Raw genomic sequence first — 18,395 nt, 5'->3', positions numbered from 1 at the left:
AAAGAAATAGTGAATGCGCAAACCATGGGGAGTCTCCATAAATATTTAATATCTCGGGCTAAATAAAACATGCAACATCTGGTGACTTGGGTAAGCTGGGCATTTTGTCTGTGACAGGAAGCAAATCATGGAACTTGTCTCTTTATAAAATACTATTTGGGGGTTGGTCATACAGCCAGGATTACTTGGGTATGGAATACAGTTTTGGTTGTGGGCATTCCATAATGATTCTGTGCACTGTTCCATCTTGACTTGAAGGCCCCTTTCTTTAATAAATCATCTTTATTCACCATCTCTCTTTAGGAACAAGCCTTTAAGTCTCTCTTACTTTTAGAGAGAGATACTCAGAAAACCTCAAGTTGGAGTCCTAACTGGTGTGATTCAGTTCACAATTGCATTTCAGGTTTTGTTTGACGAAGTGGAGAAAATATGAAGGATAAATAAAAAATCAATAGGCGGAAAGTAAGGGCTGTCAAGGAAGCAAGGAGAATGTTGTTAGTGATACATGATACCATAAAAGGACATTGGAAAGCTGTGTCAACATACCATTCACCCATACTATATCCCAGCAACTCTAGTTCAAAGAACATATATCCATGGAGCGACCTCATGCATCCAGAGAGACATATTAAAAACTATCAAGTGTCCATTCATCTTAGTCAAAAACCGGATGTGGTATGTCCATACAGTGAATTATTATGCAGCAGTTAAAAAGGAACTTTGTATTGGCACAACAGGCTCATTCATTTATTTACAAGGATACCACAAATTATTGTGTTGAGGGTAGAAAACAATCACAAAATATTTAATGTACATAAAATCCAGACAGGCTAACATAGTCAGTGATGGTGCAGTTTTGGGTAATGAGGGAAGAAGACAGCTGTGTTGAGAAGGCACAGAGCTGAAACCCTTGAAGAATATAGATATTTTCCCTCTTGCTTTCATTGGCAGGGATGCTGGAAACCTGAACTTTCTGCTGGGCACCTAAGATTAATGAGCTCCATTTACATCATACCTGGTATATTATGCCTCAGTTTCAAAAGTTAACGGGGAAGGCAGGAAAGACGGTTCAGCAGTTAAGAGTACTTACTATTCTTGGAGAGGACCTGTGTTCAGTTCACAGGACCTGTATCAAGTGGTCTATGCCCTTCTTTAACTTTAGTTCCAGGGATCTGATACAGCCTGACATCTGTAGGCACCTGCATTCGGGTGAGGCACAGAAACTCACACAGGCAAACAAACATAGACATAGTAAATGAATTGATAAATCAATAATTTTAAAATGTTAATGGCAGGCTGGCAATGTGGTTCAGTGGTAAAAGAGTTGCCTAGCAAGTACAAAGTCCTGGGTTCAAGCCCAGAAACACAAAATTAATTGATTTATTAATTAATAGTAAGTAAATATTAAAAATGAATGGCACCAAATACTAGTATTCTCTTACTAAGATTGACCTCTTTCTTCATTTATTTAATGTTTTAATTACCACTTTTAAAACATTAATGAATGGCCTGGGATAACTTTCCTGAATTTCTATTAATAAAGTTGACATCATTACCCCTCTACTCTGATGGTTGCAATGTGAACCTGTGCACACACAGCACAATAATGATAGAGCATCAACTTGTCTTGTGTGATGCATTCATATGCAGGTCTTATGATGCATTAGCTATGTTTGCTGGTTGGCTCTTACCAACTTGAAACAAATCTAGATATATCTGGGAAGATGGAATCTTAATTGAGAAAATGCCTTCAGAACTTTGGCTTGTGAATAAGCCGGTGTGTGTGTGTGTGGGGGGGGGGGGTTCTTGATTTATGATTGAGAGGGGAGGGCCCAGACCTTTGTGGGTGGAGCTAGTCCCAGGCAAGTAGTCCTGAGCTGTATAGAAGAGGCTAAGAGAGCCATAATAAGCAAGACAGTGAGAAGCATTCCCCGCGTGTCCTCTGTTTCAGTTCCTGCCTCCAGGTTTCTACCTGAAGTTCCTGCCCAGCCCTCCTCTGTATCGCAGGCTACAAACTTTTAAGATGAAATAAACCCATTCCTCCCCAAGTTGTTTTTGGCCATGGTGTTTTATCAGAGTAGTGGAAACCTAAGACACTGTGTGACCTCTGCTACATCATCCTAACCTCTTGGAACTCATAGTCTATGGCATAGCATATCAGAGTGACATCACTGCATCTCCATAGGAATGAGCTAAGAACATGAGGGAAGAGCTAATAGCTCAGGGCTTATCTCACTGGTCACAGTGATGGTGGAAATCAAGTGTAATGCCAAGCCTGTTGGAGGAAGGTGGGAAGCATACTTGCCTGTCCAAACCACAGCCTTGAATGCTAGATATTACACCCAGAGGGACATGAGGGTTGGGATCACCAGTTCATGTTATAGAGGAGACTCCTGTGACTGGGTTAGGAGGAGAATAGACTACAACTCATTTGACCTCACTCTCAAATCTGGTTACCCTGTATTTAGGACAGATCATCTAGTACCCCAAATAAAGATGAATGTTCTGTGTCCCTGTCTGTATCCTAGACAAATGGGTTCCAGAGCCCCCTACAATGTCCTTCCTCAGTAGTTGCTATAGGACAGTGGCAGTCACTATGAAAGAAAGCAAGCCAGGGGTTAAACCTTGGTGGAGACAAGTCTGGTTAGATCATTTACATTCATCATTTCTTTCCATCACCACACTGGAGCATGTCTGGTTCTTCAAGACGGGAAAAGTGATTCCCTGTGGCGTCTGCAGAGAGAATGTGTGTGACTCATAGGCAGGACCCAGTTCAGGGAATGCAGTGTGGCTGAGCGTTGACTCGCACTAATGCAGCCCAAGATGTTACCCGTCTTACTGGAATAGTCTTTCACACTCAAAGACAAGAGGTCTACAACCTGGGACAGAGAGGATAGGATGATCACTTCCTCAACTAGTGTTGCCATTGGCAACAGTAATGGAAGTCTCCAGGCATTCACCAGTCACTGAACAATATGCACCTATGTGGAGTGTGTCACAATGGCCTTACATCTCTGCTGCCTTCTAGGCACAACTCATACCCATTTTAAAGATGAAGAATTGGAGAGTTATAGAACCATAGTCAGGCTTATAAATCGCAAACCTAGAAGTTAAATTCTGTCATGCCTGGCTAAAGAGTCCAGGCTTCCCCCAATAGAAATTTATAGATTCATTAATGGTTTTAACTTCAATTGGCTGCAAGTGGCCTCCCCATTATGAACCTCCTCAGATAGACCTCTTTAGAGGTGAGTCTAAGGTAAGTCTTGTTATCTCAATTCAAATGCCTGCTCTCAACTGAAATGCTAGATCCATTTGGTAAAACTTTTGAGTTCTTGATCATTCCTTGCTTTTTCTAGACAACTTGATTACACAAATGCTCAAGAAATGTGGGTCCAGGGTGGTTTTGCTTCCCCAAGTGAAATTTCACTCCATTTCTAGAAGCTTCCAAGTTAAAAAAGAAGATATAGAAAATCTCGTGTTCACCCATGCAAAGAGAAACTTCCACATTTCATTGCACTATGGGGCCCCACTGGCTTGATAGAAAGACAGCTTCCTGAAACTTTGATGATGAACCATATTAAATTCAAGTAGCTATAATTGGCTGTTGTGCCCAAAGCATCAGATGCATCTAGTGAAATATGGCAGCAGCTTTAGCTGTTACTGTGTGAAAGATAGGAATTCATTTCTATCTCCATACCTAAGCCAAGAGGTAAGGGTAAGGGTTCTACATGGTCTCCACACCCTCTGTTTCATTTCGAGGAGATGAGAGATTCCAACATCACCTGTGTCCTGTAAGTTTTCTTTGATCAAATGGAAGCTCACTTGTCCTGCCAATTCTTTGGGGCAAACAAGGATTCAAACACCAGGCAGAGTCATGTTCTTGACAATAGCTAGGGGTACTAAAGGAAAGAGATAAATATGCACGTATCTGGATGATATGAAAGAATCCTATCTTAACACATCATTTAATGTCTTCTTACCTGCTCTGACAGAAGCCTTGATGCTTGGTTGACACTGGGTTGTTTTTAACAAAACCATCCATCTCTGGGGGAGTCAGACATAAGATTAAGGAACAAATCATGGGCTGAGGGTATTGTGGTTGCATAGATTACTGGGATAACCGAGAGACCCTCAAATGGAACAAACAGCTGGTCTGGGTGTTTTGCACTTCCATCTCTCAGATTTGCATCTGCTTAGAATATTTTTAGCTCGACACATTTCTTGTCACTTAGATTGAGCAGGAGCTGTCATAGATGATTGGAGATAGGGCAGAACATGACTCTGTTCCCTAGTGTCCGGCAGCGAGAGACCCACACTTCAGGACCAATCTGGGTGATTATGGGAATGAAGAAGTCACGACAGATTTCATCACTGGGAAAGCCTGCCATGTCTCGTAAGTGACTTGAGGTTTACACAGATCCGGCTTTGAAAATAATGAACTCCCAAGGACTGCAGAGTGGACATGCCTTTTGCTTCTTGAGAAGCAAGGCACCGAGCAGACAGTGTCTCTTGGAAGCTTTCCCCACATCTACAACCTTCTGTGAGAACGGGGTTTTTCATACCAAACAACTGATGCACTGTAGAATCCCAGGTTAGAAAGCCCCCACTTTAGGAGATTCCTGACTGTGGACACAGTGTGACCTCATGATCAACTGTATCTTCCCACTGTGAACCTAATTAAACCTTTCCCTCCTTAAGCTGCATTTGTCTGGCGGTTCGTTACAGCAACGTGTCAGGGAGCTGACACAGGAATTAATTCATGTCCAAACTCCACTTAGATGAGCTACTGTAGCCTTAGCAATGCCCTTAGTGGGTCTCGGTTGTACACTTGGACTCATCCCAAGTTGGGAGGATTATTTTTTTAAATTTTCCTTTTCTTAACAACCATGTGCCCTCAGGAGATTGCTTCTTAACTTCTAATACCTCATCATCTTAAGGAAATAAGGACACTCCAGTTACAACAATACTTCCTACTCACTTGACACCCCTGGGGTAGAAATAAGCCATAAATGAAAAGTTCTGGACCTTTTAGGAGGATGCAATCAGTATTGGATTTTAGGTTATTTGTCATTTTTATTCTTCCCCAGGTTTCCCAAAGTGACCTGTACTGACAACCTTTAGACAGGACAGTGGAGAAGCCTGCATCCACATGAAAGACAGAGAGAGTCTAAGATATGGTGTTGATGGTAGCAGCCGAGATGGTAAAAAGTAGGCCAGGGGCTGGGCCATGTGGTGAAGCAGAGAGAAGAGCCCCAGGGCTTCAAAGCCACTGGAAAGAGAAAAGGACATGTTTAGTGCCAAAACAAACTTGTAAAACATGGCCAGGAAATGCCACAGAACTACCCAGGAAATGCTGGGCATACCTTCGAGGAGGAGAAGTACAAAGGACACTGCTATTAGGCTGCCTGTCTCTGCTATGTCTAGTTCACGCTCTTTCCCCCTCCCCCCTTCTAAAAGATACAGCAGCCATCTGGACCTACAAGTTTTCAAGGCTGGGCAGTCTCTGCATTGTTGGCACAGCATCTGGGCCTTGGCACACAAGCCTGAAAGCACCGATACCTGCCACCTGTTCAGAACCCTGTTTGCAGAGGTGTCAAGTGCCAAGTCCGGCTTCACTCAGGTGCTGGTTTTATAGTTGGCTGTCATAACAAATGACCACAAACTTGGCACCTTAAACCAGGGAAGGAGATCAAAGCATTAGCCTCTCGTATCTCCAGAGGAAGCTCTGCTCCCATCTTGTCCAGCTTCCAGTGGGCCTTGTGACAACATGAAGATAATCCCCACTGCCACCCTCCTATGACCTTCTACCCTCCTCTGTACATGTGTGTCCTGTCCCTTTCTAGTAAGAACCATCGCATTGAACATGGATTCTATTCTCATCTTGGGAGGTTATTTTGAGTTCCCAATTGGATTGCTATGTACAAAGACCTTGTTTGCAAATAAGGGAACATTTGTAGGTTTCCCAGTTAACACGAATGGGATTGAGACATACTCTTCAACCGACTACATCTTGACATCATGAGATAAGGTTCACTAAGAAGTCTAAAAGAGAGGGATGAGTAGAGAGAGACCTATCAACTAGGAAAAGAAATACTGAAGTAATAAGAGGAAAAACCATGAACCACCTTTTGCTGCCTGTCTCCATTGATACTCCACAGCACCCGGTGAGGTTACAGCTCTTGTCTTCACTTTGCAGAAGCACATGCTGAGGACCAGGCAGCATGTGTTTATCCACCGAACTATCGAGTGGTGGAACCCAATCTTGAAGGTGGGCCCATGAGCCTAGACAGTAACTGTTTCTTACAATGTTGTGAGCACTATTCCAGCTAATATAGAAGAACAACTCTGTTATTTATTAAACTTGGGATTAACTCAGACAGGTACAATTATCTTACCCATCCTACAAAACACTTCTCCATGGCTGAAATGAGTGTTTCCTCTATCCTTCTACCAGCTCCTACCTTCTTTAGATCCCTAGGAAAAAATAGATTTTCTGGAACATTATTTAGTCTATAAAAGGGCTAGGTAGACGGTTCAGTAGGGAAAGCTTTGGCCATGCAACTGGAAGGTCCTGAGTTAGGGTCCCCTTAACTTACACAAACAAAAACAGGCACAGAAGTGAGGTTCTGGGATCTCGCAGACATTAAGGGGAGATAGAAAGTAGAGACAGTGGAAAGCATGGGAGCTCACTGGCCAGCTTGTCTATTGTAACACAGCAGTGAACAGGAGACCCTGCTTCAACCATTGATGGTGAGGAGCAACACCCAAGGATGTCCCTAGCTTCCAAATGTTCATCTTGGCACATGCATTCCTGCACTCATACACAAATACAATGTTTATATACTTTACAGACACAAGCGAATGTGCATTGTAAGGGGTAGACCATCTGGGTCTGAGACCTTCTCTAATGTATACTGTGAGTTCTTTTCCATCTCATTGTCTTTTCCATCTCTGTGGTTTCAGGTAGAAACAGGTCTTAGGAAAGCACATTTGGAATGTTCCTACTGCCATGAGCACTCCACCAGGAAGCAACCTGACTTCCTGGAAATGAACACTGGCGTCAGATTCTGTCTGCTGGATGCAGACTGGTCCTCCAAGGGGTTTCCACCCTTGTTGATTTTCTCTTCTCATGGAAACCCTCATGTTTAAAGGAACTCCTGACCACTGAGTGATGGGATGGTGGTGTGCTCTATACTTCAGAGGGTGCAGGAAAGTGTCATATTTTATCTTCCTGGCCAATTGCCTTAAGCCAATCTCAGATGCTACAACTCACTGTTCAGGACATTTATAAAACTGATCAGGAGCCAGCCCAGAAAGCCCATGTGCATGATGCTACAATGGGATAGTATGGAGCAACACCAAGGTATATGGCAGAGGCCTTCTCATTGTATTCTAATAAGGGGGGGGGATATCAAGTGGTAGCACATAACAAGTTTTTTTGTCAGCTTAGATCTTTCTTCCTCTTCTTATAAAGCTACCAATCTCATCATGGAAGAGTCTACGTGAATAGTCCTCTCCAAACCAATTACATACTAGAGGCTCTACCACATGATGTTCTCTGCATGTGTAGTAGGTAGGAACTGAATTTCAATATTATGATATTAAAAAATAGGTCTTCGGATAGCATTTTAAATGTAAATGAAGAAAACACCTAATTAAAAAATTAATTAAATTTTAAAAAATAGGTCATCTTTCTGCCTCCTGTATAGTCATGATCCAGACCTGGAAGAGGTAGGAAGCAAAGATGGACTTGACTGTTGCCCTCAGGGTTACCATCTCAATACTGCAAATAACGATCACTTCACACACAACAATTTTTGTGCCCAACAATAGACCAAGACTTCTCATTTCCTTTGTCTACGCAAGAATATTTTGAAGGCAGCACTACCAGACCTGTTTTACAGAAAAAGAATGGAAGCCACATCACACAATTCATGAAAATATGTGTCTCGGAGTGGCAGGCATTTGAACTCATACATTTAAGGACTAGGTTAGTGTTTGCCAACTTCACTCGGCATAATAATAACTTGGGGTTGGTTAAACATAGGATGCTAGGTCCAGCCCAGGAGAACTGGAGCCGCTGATGAAGGTTAGGGCTTGGGACTGAATATTAGCAAGTTCTTGCAGGTGAGCTGACGTAAGCAGTTCTTGAGCTTTATACTCTGTATGGTTGGTTATATGACAGACACTACATCTTCAGCTCCTGTTCATCTGTCAGATCATCTGTCTCTGTTTATACACAGAAAGTACCTCACCCCCGGGCAGTTGGTTCAGCTGCTCACTCAACAAACAGTAACTTAGGTCCCTGCTGTGAGGGAGGTACTCCTAAAATGTTCAGAGGAAGGGTGACTAGAGTCCCAGTGGAAGCCATGATGATTGGCGGAACTCCCCTGCAGCAAGAGACATGAGGGAAACTTCAAGGGCTAACACAGAGGGACAGCGTCTCCTGAGGCCCTGCGGACCTGGTCATAGCCCTGGAAAAAGTGATGGCTCATCACATCCCCATTTGTGCTGCATGTTCAGATGATGCTCGTCCTTAATGCAAAAAGAAAGGAGGTGGCAGTGGGTGGAACTGTCATGCTCACTCTCCCTGGCTTTCCATTGTACTTAGACCTGACTCTTTGTCCTCCCCTCTCCCTTGTAGAGGGGCTGGTCCACTACATAGTGGGGACTGTAAAAGGGACTCCAGTATTGGGAAATGATGTGCTGTTCACAGTCTGCCTCTGGCCATTCTTGGAGTGACTCTATCCCCTGGGATCTGAGAAATAGATACAAACCTAAAGGTAGTCAACATATCTCCTGTGTATCTCAAAAGCTGGGCCACAAGCCCACACTTCCAGATGTGACTCTTCTGTGAAAGCAAAGATCAGATTCTAAGCCCCAGGTATTTCAGATACCCATCCATTTGTCATGCACCTATTGCACAGGTCCCTTGGCATTCCTCTTCAGTGTTCAGGATGCCCCTCCCCCCTTTCTGGAAGGTGACTAGTTTTCAAAGTTTGGATCTATGTGTCAGACACACATATGACAACGGCCACATACATGAAGGCATACTCATGACAGTCCTAAAATGAGCTACCAAGTTGAGGGTTTCATCTAACTTCATGATGAGTATAAGAAGAAGGTCCAGCTCTGTGTTAGGAACGTCAGAGTTTCTATAAGAAAATAGTGCTTTGAATGAAGTCCAAAGGATGCATCTGAGTTAACCAGTGTCCTAATAAAAGGAAACAGAATGGGCCAAAAGAGCTTCACACAGGCCCCAAACTGTCTAATCCATGAATCGTCTCATTCTTACCTTCTCTCTTTCCGTGCAAAGTCATTAGTTTGCTGTTGGACCAATTGGGCATCATTGCTGAGATAGAAGAGCCACCAGTTCACAGAGGTGATGTCAGATTTTTTTCTTTTGCTCTTTATTCCTGAAATAATCACTTGCACTTGGTACACACTGGCTGACAAAAAACCTGCCTCATACACTGCCAATCACCCTAAAGCACGGTCCTGACCCTGTGCCAATGTCCGAGCTTTCTTGGGCTCCTGGAGGACCCAGAAGTCTTCAGATGGGCCAGGCAGCTGCAGGCCAAGGATTTTCTTTTAGAGACTTGGTAAAATGCTTCTGAGGCATTTCCCTGGGAGTAGAAGCAACCGATGCCCTTCCAGAGTGGTCTGAACTCTGCGCATTGCTCACTCTGATTTATGCAATGTTAAAATAACCCTTCTGTGTCAGCTTCTGGTGTGAGCCTCAGGATGCTTAACCATGTATCGTCTGCACAAAGACATTTCCAGTGTTAATCACCTGGGCGCCATGGATCTGAGGCTCTGCTATGTGAGCACAGCCTTTGCTGTTATTTAGAAGGCACCCCGAACAGTAGTTCCATTTGCCACTGCTAAATTTCCTGCGAGTCTTTCTGCGCGGTGTAAAATTGTTAGGCACCTTCAACAGCTCTCAGAAATGAGCATTCCAAATGTATTCGCCGACTGCGCAAAGATGTGCTGATCCTGGCTCCTCCTGATTTTGCAAGAGAGCGTGGGAAATAGGATACCTAAATGGTAGGAAATGAATCTTGGGGAGAAAAGGGAAACCCGGGGGGCTCTGCAAAGCTTAAGAAATTGTAGTTGTTACAGAGGTACCAACTGGCATGGCCCACTTAAAGCTGCCAGGGTCAGTCCCTGCAAACTGAAGGGAGGGGAAAGGTAGGGCCTCAGGTGGTCCGTCATCTTGATGGCCAAGAGGATGGAGTTCAGTCAGTGGTTGACCATATCTGCTCATCAGTTCATCAACTGCACATGCCACCCAGCCATTTGTACCCTTCTCTTCATCCAATGTGCCAGAGAATAGCTATACACTGAGTAGCAAAAGACAGTTCCCTCATTCAAGTATTCTGGAAGTTCCCCTAACTTTATTTTTCCATTGGAAGAAGCTTCCTGGAAATAAATGGGAGATGAAGCACTAGTTCCTGGTTGAAGTCATTCACCACTCTAGTTGGAAGTGTGCTGGTGATCCAGGGAGCTGTCTGTGAAACTCTTCACTCCATTCAGCATTCAGAGACTTCTTTCAGGTAGCTGGAAGTCAGCCATGATGGGTGTAGCTACACCTCAGAAATGGGAAATCAGCATTTACCAGGCCTTCCTCTCCCCTACCCCTCCTGGGCAACCCCACAGGAAGCCAAAGACCAGAACATTGTTTGAAAATTCACAACTGCCCATTCCTGATCCTGTGATTGTGAATGTATCATAATCCTCTGATCCATATCAACTATGGTCCCTGATATGCACCAGCCTTCTGCCAGCTCCTGGGAGTTAAGTGAGAACACAGACAAGATCTTTACCCCCATGAACTACACATACCATGCCATCCACCTCAACTCCACATTGATGGTTATATGCAATTTTTCCAGACATGCAGATTACCAATCAGAACTTCCAATCCACTTAAAGAAAATAATGGTGACCATAAATGTGAACTTGTCCTATCTCCAAAGAATTGGCAGTTTATACAACATCAGGTAGGACACAGAGATGTCTGACTGTCTAATTTCTGCTTATAATACTGATTATCAAAGGACTCATAGGTGTGAGGCTGGGGTTAACCCCCTTCACCCCCATCTCCATTTTATATGTGAGAATTCCAAAGGAGGAGGGGTAGTAGACTGAAAGTTACACATTTGGAAAGTGGAATAGAACGGGCAATGGAGTCTTTCAAACGGGGCCACACACATCCCTGTGCTTTGTAACTAGTAGAGTGCTCTGTAAGCACCATCCAAGCACCATCCTGAGTGACGATCTTACTTGTTGGTATTGCCCTTACTACTGCAGAAACTGGAGAGGTGCGTCACATGCCAGTCATCACCCTGGATGTAGCTCTGAAGGACAAAACACCCAAGTCAACTTCGTAGGAGTTGTGTGTCCATCTGCCAGCCTCCCATGCAGACTCAATTGTCAATGGGTAGAGGCTAGGAGAGGAGAAGATGGGGAAGCAAAGATTTTCATGTACACTCCACTGTGTTTGAGATGATTAGCTAAGATTCCATTGGTCCCAACCACCCAGCAATCGGTCTTTCACCAGCATTGGGTCTGTCAGAAGAGCCAAGGCAGAGGAGTCCCAGCTGCTGGAGTCAGAGGCTCCCTCCCCTCTACACACAGGAAGCCACTCTTCCTAGCAAAACAAAATGTTCCTGCTTATAATTATTTATTTATTTATTTAAGGAAAAAAAAAGAAAAGAAAAGAAGAAAAAGAGCCACTCGAGGCATAAAGTTGCTCTGAAGCCAGTTGTCTTCGAAAACTCCAAAAATGATAACAACTGTCTTTCTCTTATTTCACTTTTTTCCCCCAAACCATATGGACAGGGCCAGCTCAATGCATCATCGGTTGTTGATGCTAGAGCAGCTGTCGGCACCCTGATAATGCCACAGTATGGTTCGGCTGCAGCCTGCCAAACCACACTGTATGGAAATCATCTTGGAGATTAAAAAAAAAAAAAAAGAAGAAGTAGAATAGAGGGAGGGAGGGAGGGAGAGAGGGAGGGAGGGAGGGAGGGAGGGAAAATAAGTAAATAAATTGAACCCCACTTTGAGCCAGATTCCAACTATGAACCAACCGTTGCAAGGAGGTGGGGGTATCATCCTATAAATAGTATAAAATTCAGTATTGTTCTAACCAGGACACACTGTGATTTGTCTGGTTAATCGCAACTAGTATTTGACCTTTGCAAAGGTACAATTTGAGTTTCAGTGCCAAGAGCAACTTCGCATTTTCTTCTTTTAATTACTGCGCTATGATTCAGAAGTCAGCCACAAGAACACAGTTTGGAAACTTGATTCCCTATAGGTTTTAGAAATGTTTTATGTATTTGTTCTGACCATGAAAAAAAAAAGCTACTCATGACACAGATAACCAGCCAAAAACACACATCTTGGCCTGGTGTCCTGGGATCACCCCTAACTTTTATTATTAAAGTCAGTTGACCAAGTCCAGCCCCTGTGTCCTACATACAGAGAGCTCGTGTTCAGCAGAAGGCATTACCACAGAAAAAAAGCCCCCTGTCTCAGGGAAGGCTCCAGCTCTATACAAGCAAGTGGTGGACATTTGTAACTTGTGTTTAACTTCTATGGGCCCAAGTCCTACCTGTTGGGCCTTCTTTGCTGTGATATATCCTCCTGTGAACATCTAGTAGGGGAGTCAATTAAAAGCAAGACACTTGTCCTAGGAGAGTCCTCTCAATGCAAAAGATACTATTCATTTTCTCAATCCCTTCCCAGCCACAAGGAGGGGAGAGACAATTGATAATTCCCATTTCACGGAGAGAACCGCTGAGCCTTATAATAGAGAAATAACTTGTCTAGGGCTTTGGTGGGTTAAATTGTCTCCACTCCAAAATGAACACTGAAATCTTCACTCTCTGGTGGCGGTGAACGTGGCCTTATTTGGGAATAGGGGGTTTTTTGCAGATGTAATTAAGATGGAAACTGAAGTAAGAGCATACTTATTTATACAGGGAGCCCCTAATCAAATGTGACCAATGGCCTTATATATAAGAAAAAAAAATGCACTGTGGAGACACAGATCTCATGTGAAGCCAACACACACACACACAGAAAGATGGTGTCAAGTCACATAGGGTGAGCATCCTGTAACAACCGAGGAAGACGTGCAAACACTGTAACAACTCTGGGAGAGCCAAGGGGTGGTACAAAGCAACAGAATCCAAGACGAAGACATGAATAGGTTCTCCTCTAGTGCCTTCAGAAAGAGCACGCCCTTTCCCTGGCTTTAGATATCCTACGTTCAGGCCTTGTAACAGTGATTGAGTGAAGTCCTGTTTTGTTTTGGCCCCTACATTATGGAAATTTGCCTCAACTCCCCAGGAGACCAACTGTTCATAGAGCTTGGGCACTTATACCAACTGAATGGCATTTACTCAGTTTGAGGAACAGCCACACCCTATGCAGGAATTTCAACTCTAGGAGTTCTTTTCTTTCTTATTTATTTATGTTTTTGTTTTTGTTGTTTTGTTTTTGTTGTTTTTTATTGGATATTTTATTTATTTACATTTCAAATGTTTTGCCCTTTCCAGGTTTCCCCTCCAAAAACCCCCTATCCCATCCTCCATTCCCCTGCTTCTATGAGCATGCTCCCCCACCCACCTCCCCACTCCCACCTCCCCACCCTGGCATTTCCCCTACACTGGGGCATTAAGTCTTCCCAGGACCAAGGGCCTATACTCCCCAGGACACATGCTCCACTATGTTCATAGCAGCCTCATTTATAATAGTCAGAAGCTGGAAAGAACCCAGATGTCCTTCAACAGAGGAATGGATACAGAAAATGTGGTACATTTACACAATGGAGTACTACTCAGCTATTAAAATCAATGACTTCATGAAATTCTTAGGCAAATGGATGTAATTGGAAAATATATTGAGCGAGGTAACCCAGTCACAAAAGAACACACAAGGTATGCACTCACTGATAAGTGGATATTAGCCCAGAAGCTTGGAATACCCAACGTACAACTCTAGGAGTTCTACATGGAGAATGTGCATGAGGGAAACAGGCTATTGAGAGCATCCTTCGTAACTCCATGCATCACTTAGGTACCGTAGGTCTTCTCCACACTGCCCATTCTAACAGGTGGTGTGATGCCAGAGAGGTGTCAGCCACAGGCTGCAGAAACAGTGTGAAATAAAGGTGGTCAACCTTTTAACCCCTTGACCTTGGACCTGTGGTGGACAAAGATCCTGGTGATGCATTTTCTGCATTCATGCCCTATGGGGAAAGTGGTTGGCCTGAAGTTGCATGCCTATTGATTACTGGTGAACGGGATTTGGTTTCCAATGGAACCAAATGGAACCTCAGTAGAACCTCCATTGAGAGTATATCTGCAGCAACTGTGTGGATCGTCTCTTGTAAATTCAGATTTTCAAAAACTATAGCTGCGGTTGTAGGGGGAAATCTCAGCACTCGGGAGACAGAGGCAGGCAGATTTCTGAGTTCTAGGCCAGCCTTGTCTATAGAGTGAGTTCCAGGAGAGCCAGGGCTACACAAAGAAACCCTGTCTCGATAAAAACAAACAAAACAAAACAAAAAAAGAGACCTAGGTCTCTATTCAATGTTTAACATAAATTCCTTTTAAAACCACATTTCCTATTAATTTCTTATACATGCACACAGTGTGGATTTTTATCACATCCACCACTGACTCTTTTTCTTAGCCCCTCTCAGATCACCTCACACCTCCCAACCCATTTCCAACTTCATGTTCTCTCTGTGTATGTCTCTCTATCTCTCTGTCCCTGTATCTGTCTCTCTGTCTCTGTCTGTTTCTCCCCCCCCCCCTCGTTTCTTTTTTATAACCCACTGAGTCCAATTTGTGCCTGTCATGTACTTGTGGGTGTGGTGTCATCCACTTGAGCACTGTCAACTTAACAGGGGTCAAAACCTTAAAGAAAATTGCCTCTCTCTACCCTAAAGCTCTTAATTGTCAGTAGCTCAGGTAAGAGTGGTGGCTTGCAACCCTATTTATAAATAATTTTTAAATAGAAATTATTACCTTTAGGGCCAGGTATGTAGCTCAGTTGTAAAGTGTTAAACATTTGAGAGTGAGACCCTGAATTCACATTCCCAGAAGCCAGAAAAAAGCTGAACATGGTACTATTTGTCTATAATCCCAGTGTTCCTGTGGTGAGATAGGCAGTAGAGACAGGAGAATCTAGGAAAATCATGATCTAGCTAGCCTTGTGTATGCAGAACTGATGGGTAGTATCTCAACCAAGGTGAATTGAGGATCAACACCCAACAGTCAGTGTTGGCCTGTTACACACACACACACACACACACACACACACACATACACACACATACACACACACATACACACATACACACACACATACACACACACATACACACATACACGCATACATGCACACACACACATTCACACATACACACACACACACACACACACACACACACACACACATACACACACACACACACACACACACACACACACACACACATGCACACACACACCATGTAAGGTATGTTAATCAGACTGATTGTAGTAATCATCTCAGAATGGAAGCATGTGTTAAAATATCACAAGGTCAGTCATAAGTAGGTGATTTTTATTTGTCAATTATACGTCAATAAAGCTGGAGCAGCAAGGCAAAACAAAGCTCATGCCCTCTACAGCAGGCCTGCTCTTGATTGCAGATACAGGATGCTACATGCTGGTGGAGCTAGCTTCTATCTGGGAACAAGAAGGGATAGTCTACATAGAGGCACAGCAGTCCCTGCCCAGGGTGGATGGATCTTCAGCATACAAAAAAAAAAAAAAAAAAAAAAAAAAGCCTAAAATTGTGACATCTTGGGTTTTGTTTAGGTTTTAGGTCTTCGTGGTTTTGTTGTTGTTGTTGTTTTGTATTTTTGTCTTTAAGTTCTCTGAAGTGGTTAAAATTGGTGTTAACAGTTCTACACTCTCATGTTTCCTTCAGGAAACATATGGGATTTTTCTAAGCTTTCCATTTTCTTTAAAGAAAGGATAAGGTTGTTATGAGAATTAAATACAGACATGATACATTAAGTCATATGCCTGGCCCCTAGAGAGCACACAATAGTTTGGATGTCTTTGCCATTTCTGTTGTTAAAATGTGTTAACAGGTGGTGGCTCTGCTGATAGGGACAAAGATGGTAGTGATTTAATAGTGATATTAGCAGTGATGATGGTGGTGGCAGCAACGGTAATAGTGATGATGGTGGTGGCAGTGATGATGATGATGGTGGTGGTGGTGGTGGTGGTGCTAGTGGTAATGGTGACAAAGATAGTGATGGTAATAGTGATGATAAAGGTGGGTGGTAGCAGTAATGATGGTGACGGTAGTGTTAGTGACAGTGAGGTCACACTGATGGTGATGGTGATAGTGGTGTTAATGAAGACTGTGGTAGCAATGGCAGTGATAGTAGTATTGATGGTAGCCATAACAGGGATGATGATGTTATAATTATACAGTTGTAGGGAGAATACCACTGGCAGTGACTTTAATGATAACAGTAATGATGGAGGAGCAAACACTGTGATGTCATCCTTGAAACTAAGATAACCCCTCATGTGTTGCATGGGACCAGCTTCTACTCTTCCATCATACTCTGTATCTGCATGGTACAAAACTCTGTCTCCCTTGTATCTATCTTAACAAGATATAGTCCCCTTTCTCTCCTATCCTCTTTCCTAAACTAGTTCTAACCAGTCCCATCCCACCCGCTCCACTGAATTCAAACACTTCATTTGGAGTGGTATATCTCTGCCAACAACCACCACGTTTCTGTTCTGATTCTCGTTCAGAGCTGTGCATTCTACCAGCTTCCTTTACGCTCACTGTCCTCTGCTGGCCTTACCATAGATGATCATCCCTTATTCTTACGAGCCTATGTAAACTATTCCCTGTGTGATGCTTCCCTGGAATCTACCCTAACACACTCAAACATCTTCTCCTATTTAAACGTGCCCAGTTTAAAGGTCTTATGCATGTCCCAGAAAGCTCTCCTCTCCAGCTCCACCTGCCGTGTAGACTGCCTCAACCCACTGAACTAAGACCACAGCAGGTAGCAATGTTTCATGAAAAATTTTTTTTTTGGCCTCATGCTTCCTCCTTTTGAACAAAGAGTTGAACTCTACTTCCTTCAGTACTGCACAGTTGCCTTCCAAATTTTCCATTTTCTTTGGCTTTGGGTCTTGCCCTCTGCCATGACCTGATACTAGTACACATTTGTCACTCTTTAGTTAGTTGCCCATTCACACAGTGAAGGTCACATGCTGATGAAATGAGACCATACACCTAAAAGCCATGGCTACCACATGCTGTATATCAGCTGCTTGGTAAACATCACCCATAGTTGTTTCTGTTTGGCGTATATAGCTAAGGTATAATCCAGTATCACCCTTTCAAAAGGTCCTTATCTGACCTTATTAGAAGCTAGAGGACAAGGTGTCTCTGGACAGGTGACTTTAGGACAAAGTGACATCAGACGGGTGACTTTAGAACAAAGTGACTCTGGTGAGAGTCAAGGCCACCTAGGGAGATCCTGAGACCTGTCAGAAAGGAGGAGGAACAAGGAAAGGTACAGTACATGGCAAGAAGATCTGGAAAAATAAGAAAATTAGGCCCCGCTTAAATTACCTTTACCCAGCATTAATCATGATGCGGCATAAGATCTATTTTTATAACAACAGTAGAGGTCAAAGCCAATGGAGATTTTGAGTGTTTTTTTTTCCCCTTCCTTCTCCTTCTCAAATTACTCAGGACTCCAAGTAGCATAGATGACCTGTTGGTTTGCTGACTGGCTATTTTGGGCAAAGTCATGAGGCATAGACTTTTCTCTCCCCAGGACAGAGTAAGGTGATGCTCTGTCAACCACCTGGCCAATTTAGTTGCTGCTGACAGCTGATCCTAATAATGTGGTCAGCAAAGTCAGCCGGGGGCTCCTAGATGATCTACTTTGGCTCCTGGGTTTCCCATACAGGCTGTCTCCATTGATCAGATATAATCGAATAATGGCTGGAATTGTGCTTCTCGATGGGCCCAATAGGCCATTTCTTTATGACATGATCAAATTGGCCATAGCGCATTCAATTTGTTTTAATGGCCAACACAGATGCAATTAAGGAGATTGACTGTGCAGCCATCCAAATTGTCCATTAAGAAGGTGGCCAAAGCGACTGGACCAAATGCATGTACCACATGCACTTTCTTTTTAAGGATGTCTAGACTTGGTAGCACCTTTAATTTTCTTAAAACTCCCCTTAACTAGTTCTGTTGGATGTTGACAGTCCAGTTTTCTAGAATGAAACAAAGCACACTTGGAAAATAAAGAGGACTTTTTTGTTTTTGTATTT

The 18,395-nt window shown here is 43.3% G+C and overlaps 1 long non-coding RNA gene across 1 annotated transcript; it reads left to right on the top strand.

The window, feature by feature from the left end:
• The first annotated feature begins 3,064 nt into the window (after positions 1–3,064).
• On the top strand, positions 3,065–5,460 carry Gm31164. Its single transcript, XR_388071.1, has 3 exons — positions 3,065–3,245; positions 4,293–4,393; positions 5,088–5,460. It is a non-coding gene; the product is annotated as a predicted gene, 31164 (long non-coding RNA).
• The last annotated feature ends 12,935 nt before the right edge of the window (positions 5,461–18,395 follow it).

This window comes from Mus musculus, chromosome 8 (assembly GCF_000001635.26).
Source record: "Mus musculus strain C57BL/6J chromosome 8, GRCm38.p6 C57BL/6J".
Classification (NCBI taxonomy): Eukaryota; Metazoa; Chordata; class Mammalia; order Rodentia; family Muridae; genus Mus; species Mus musculus.
Note: the sequence above shows the minus strand (reverse complement) of the source record. Positions and strands in the feature narration are given on the sequence as shown.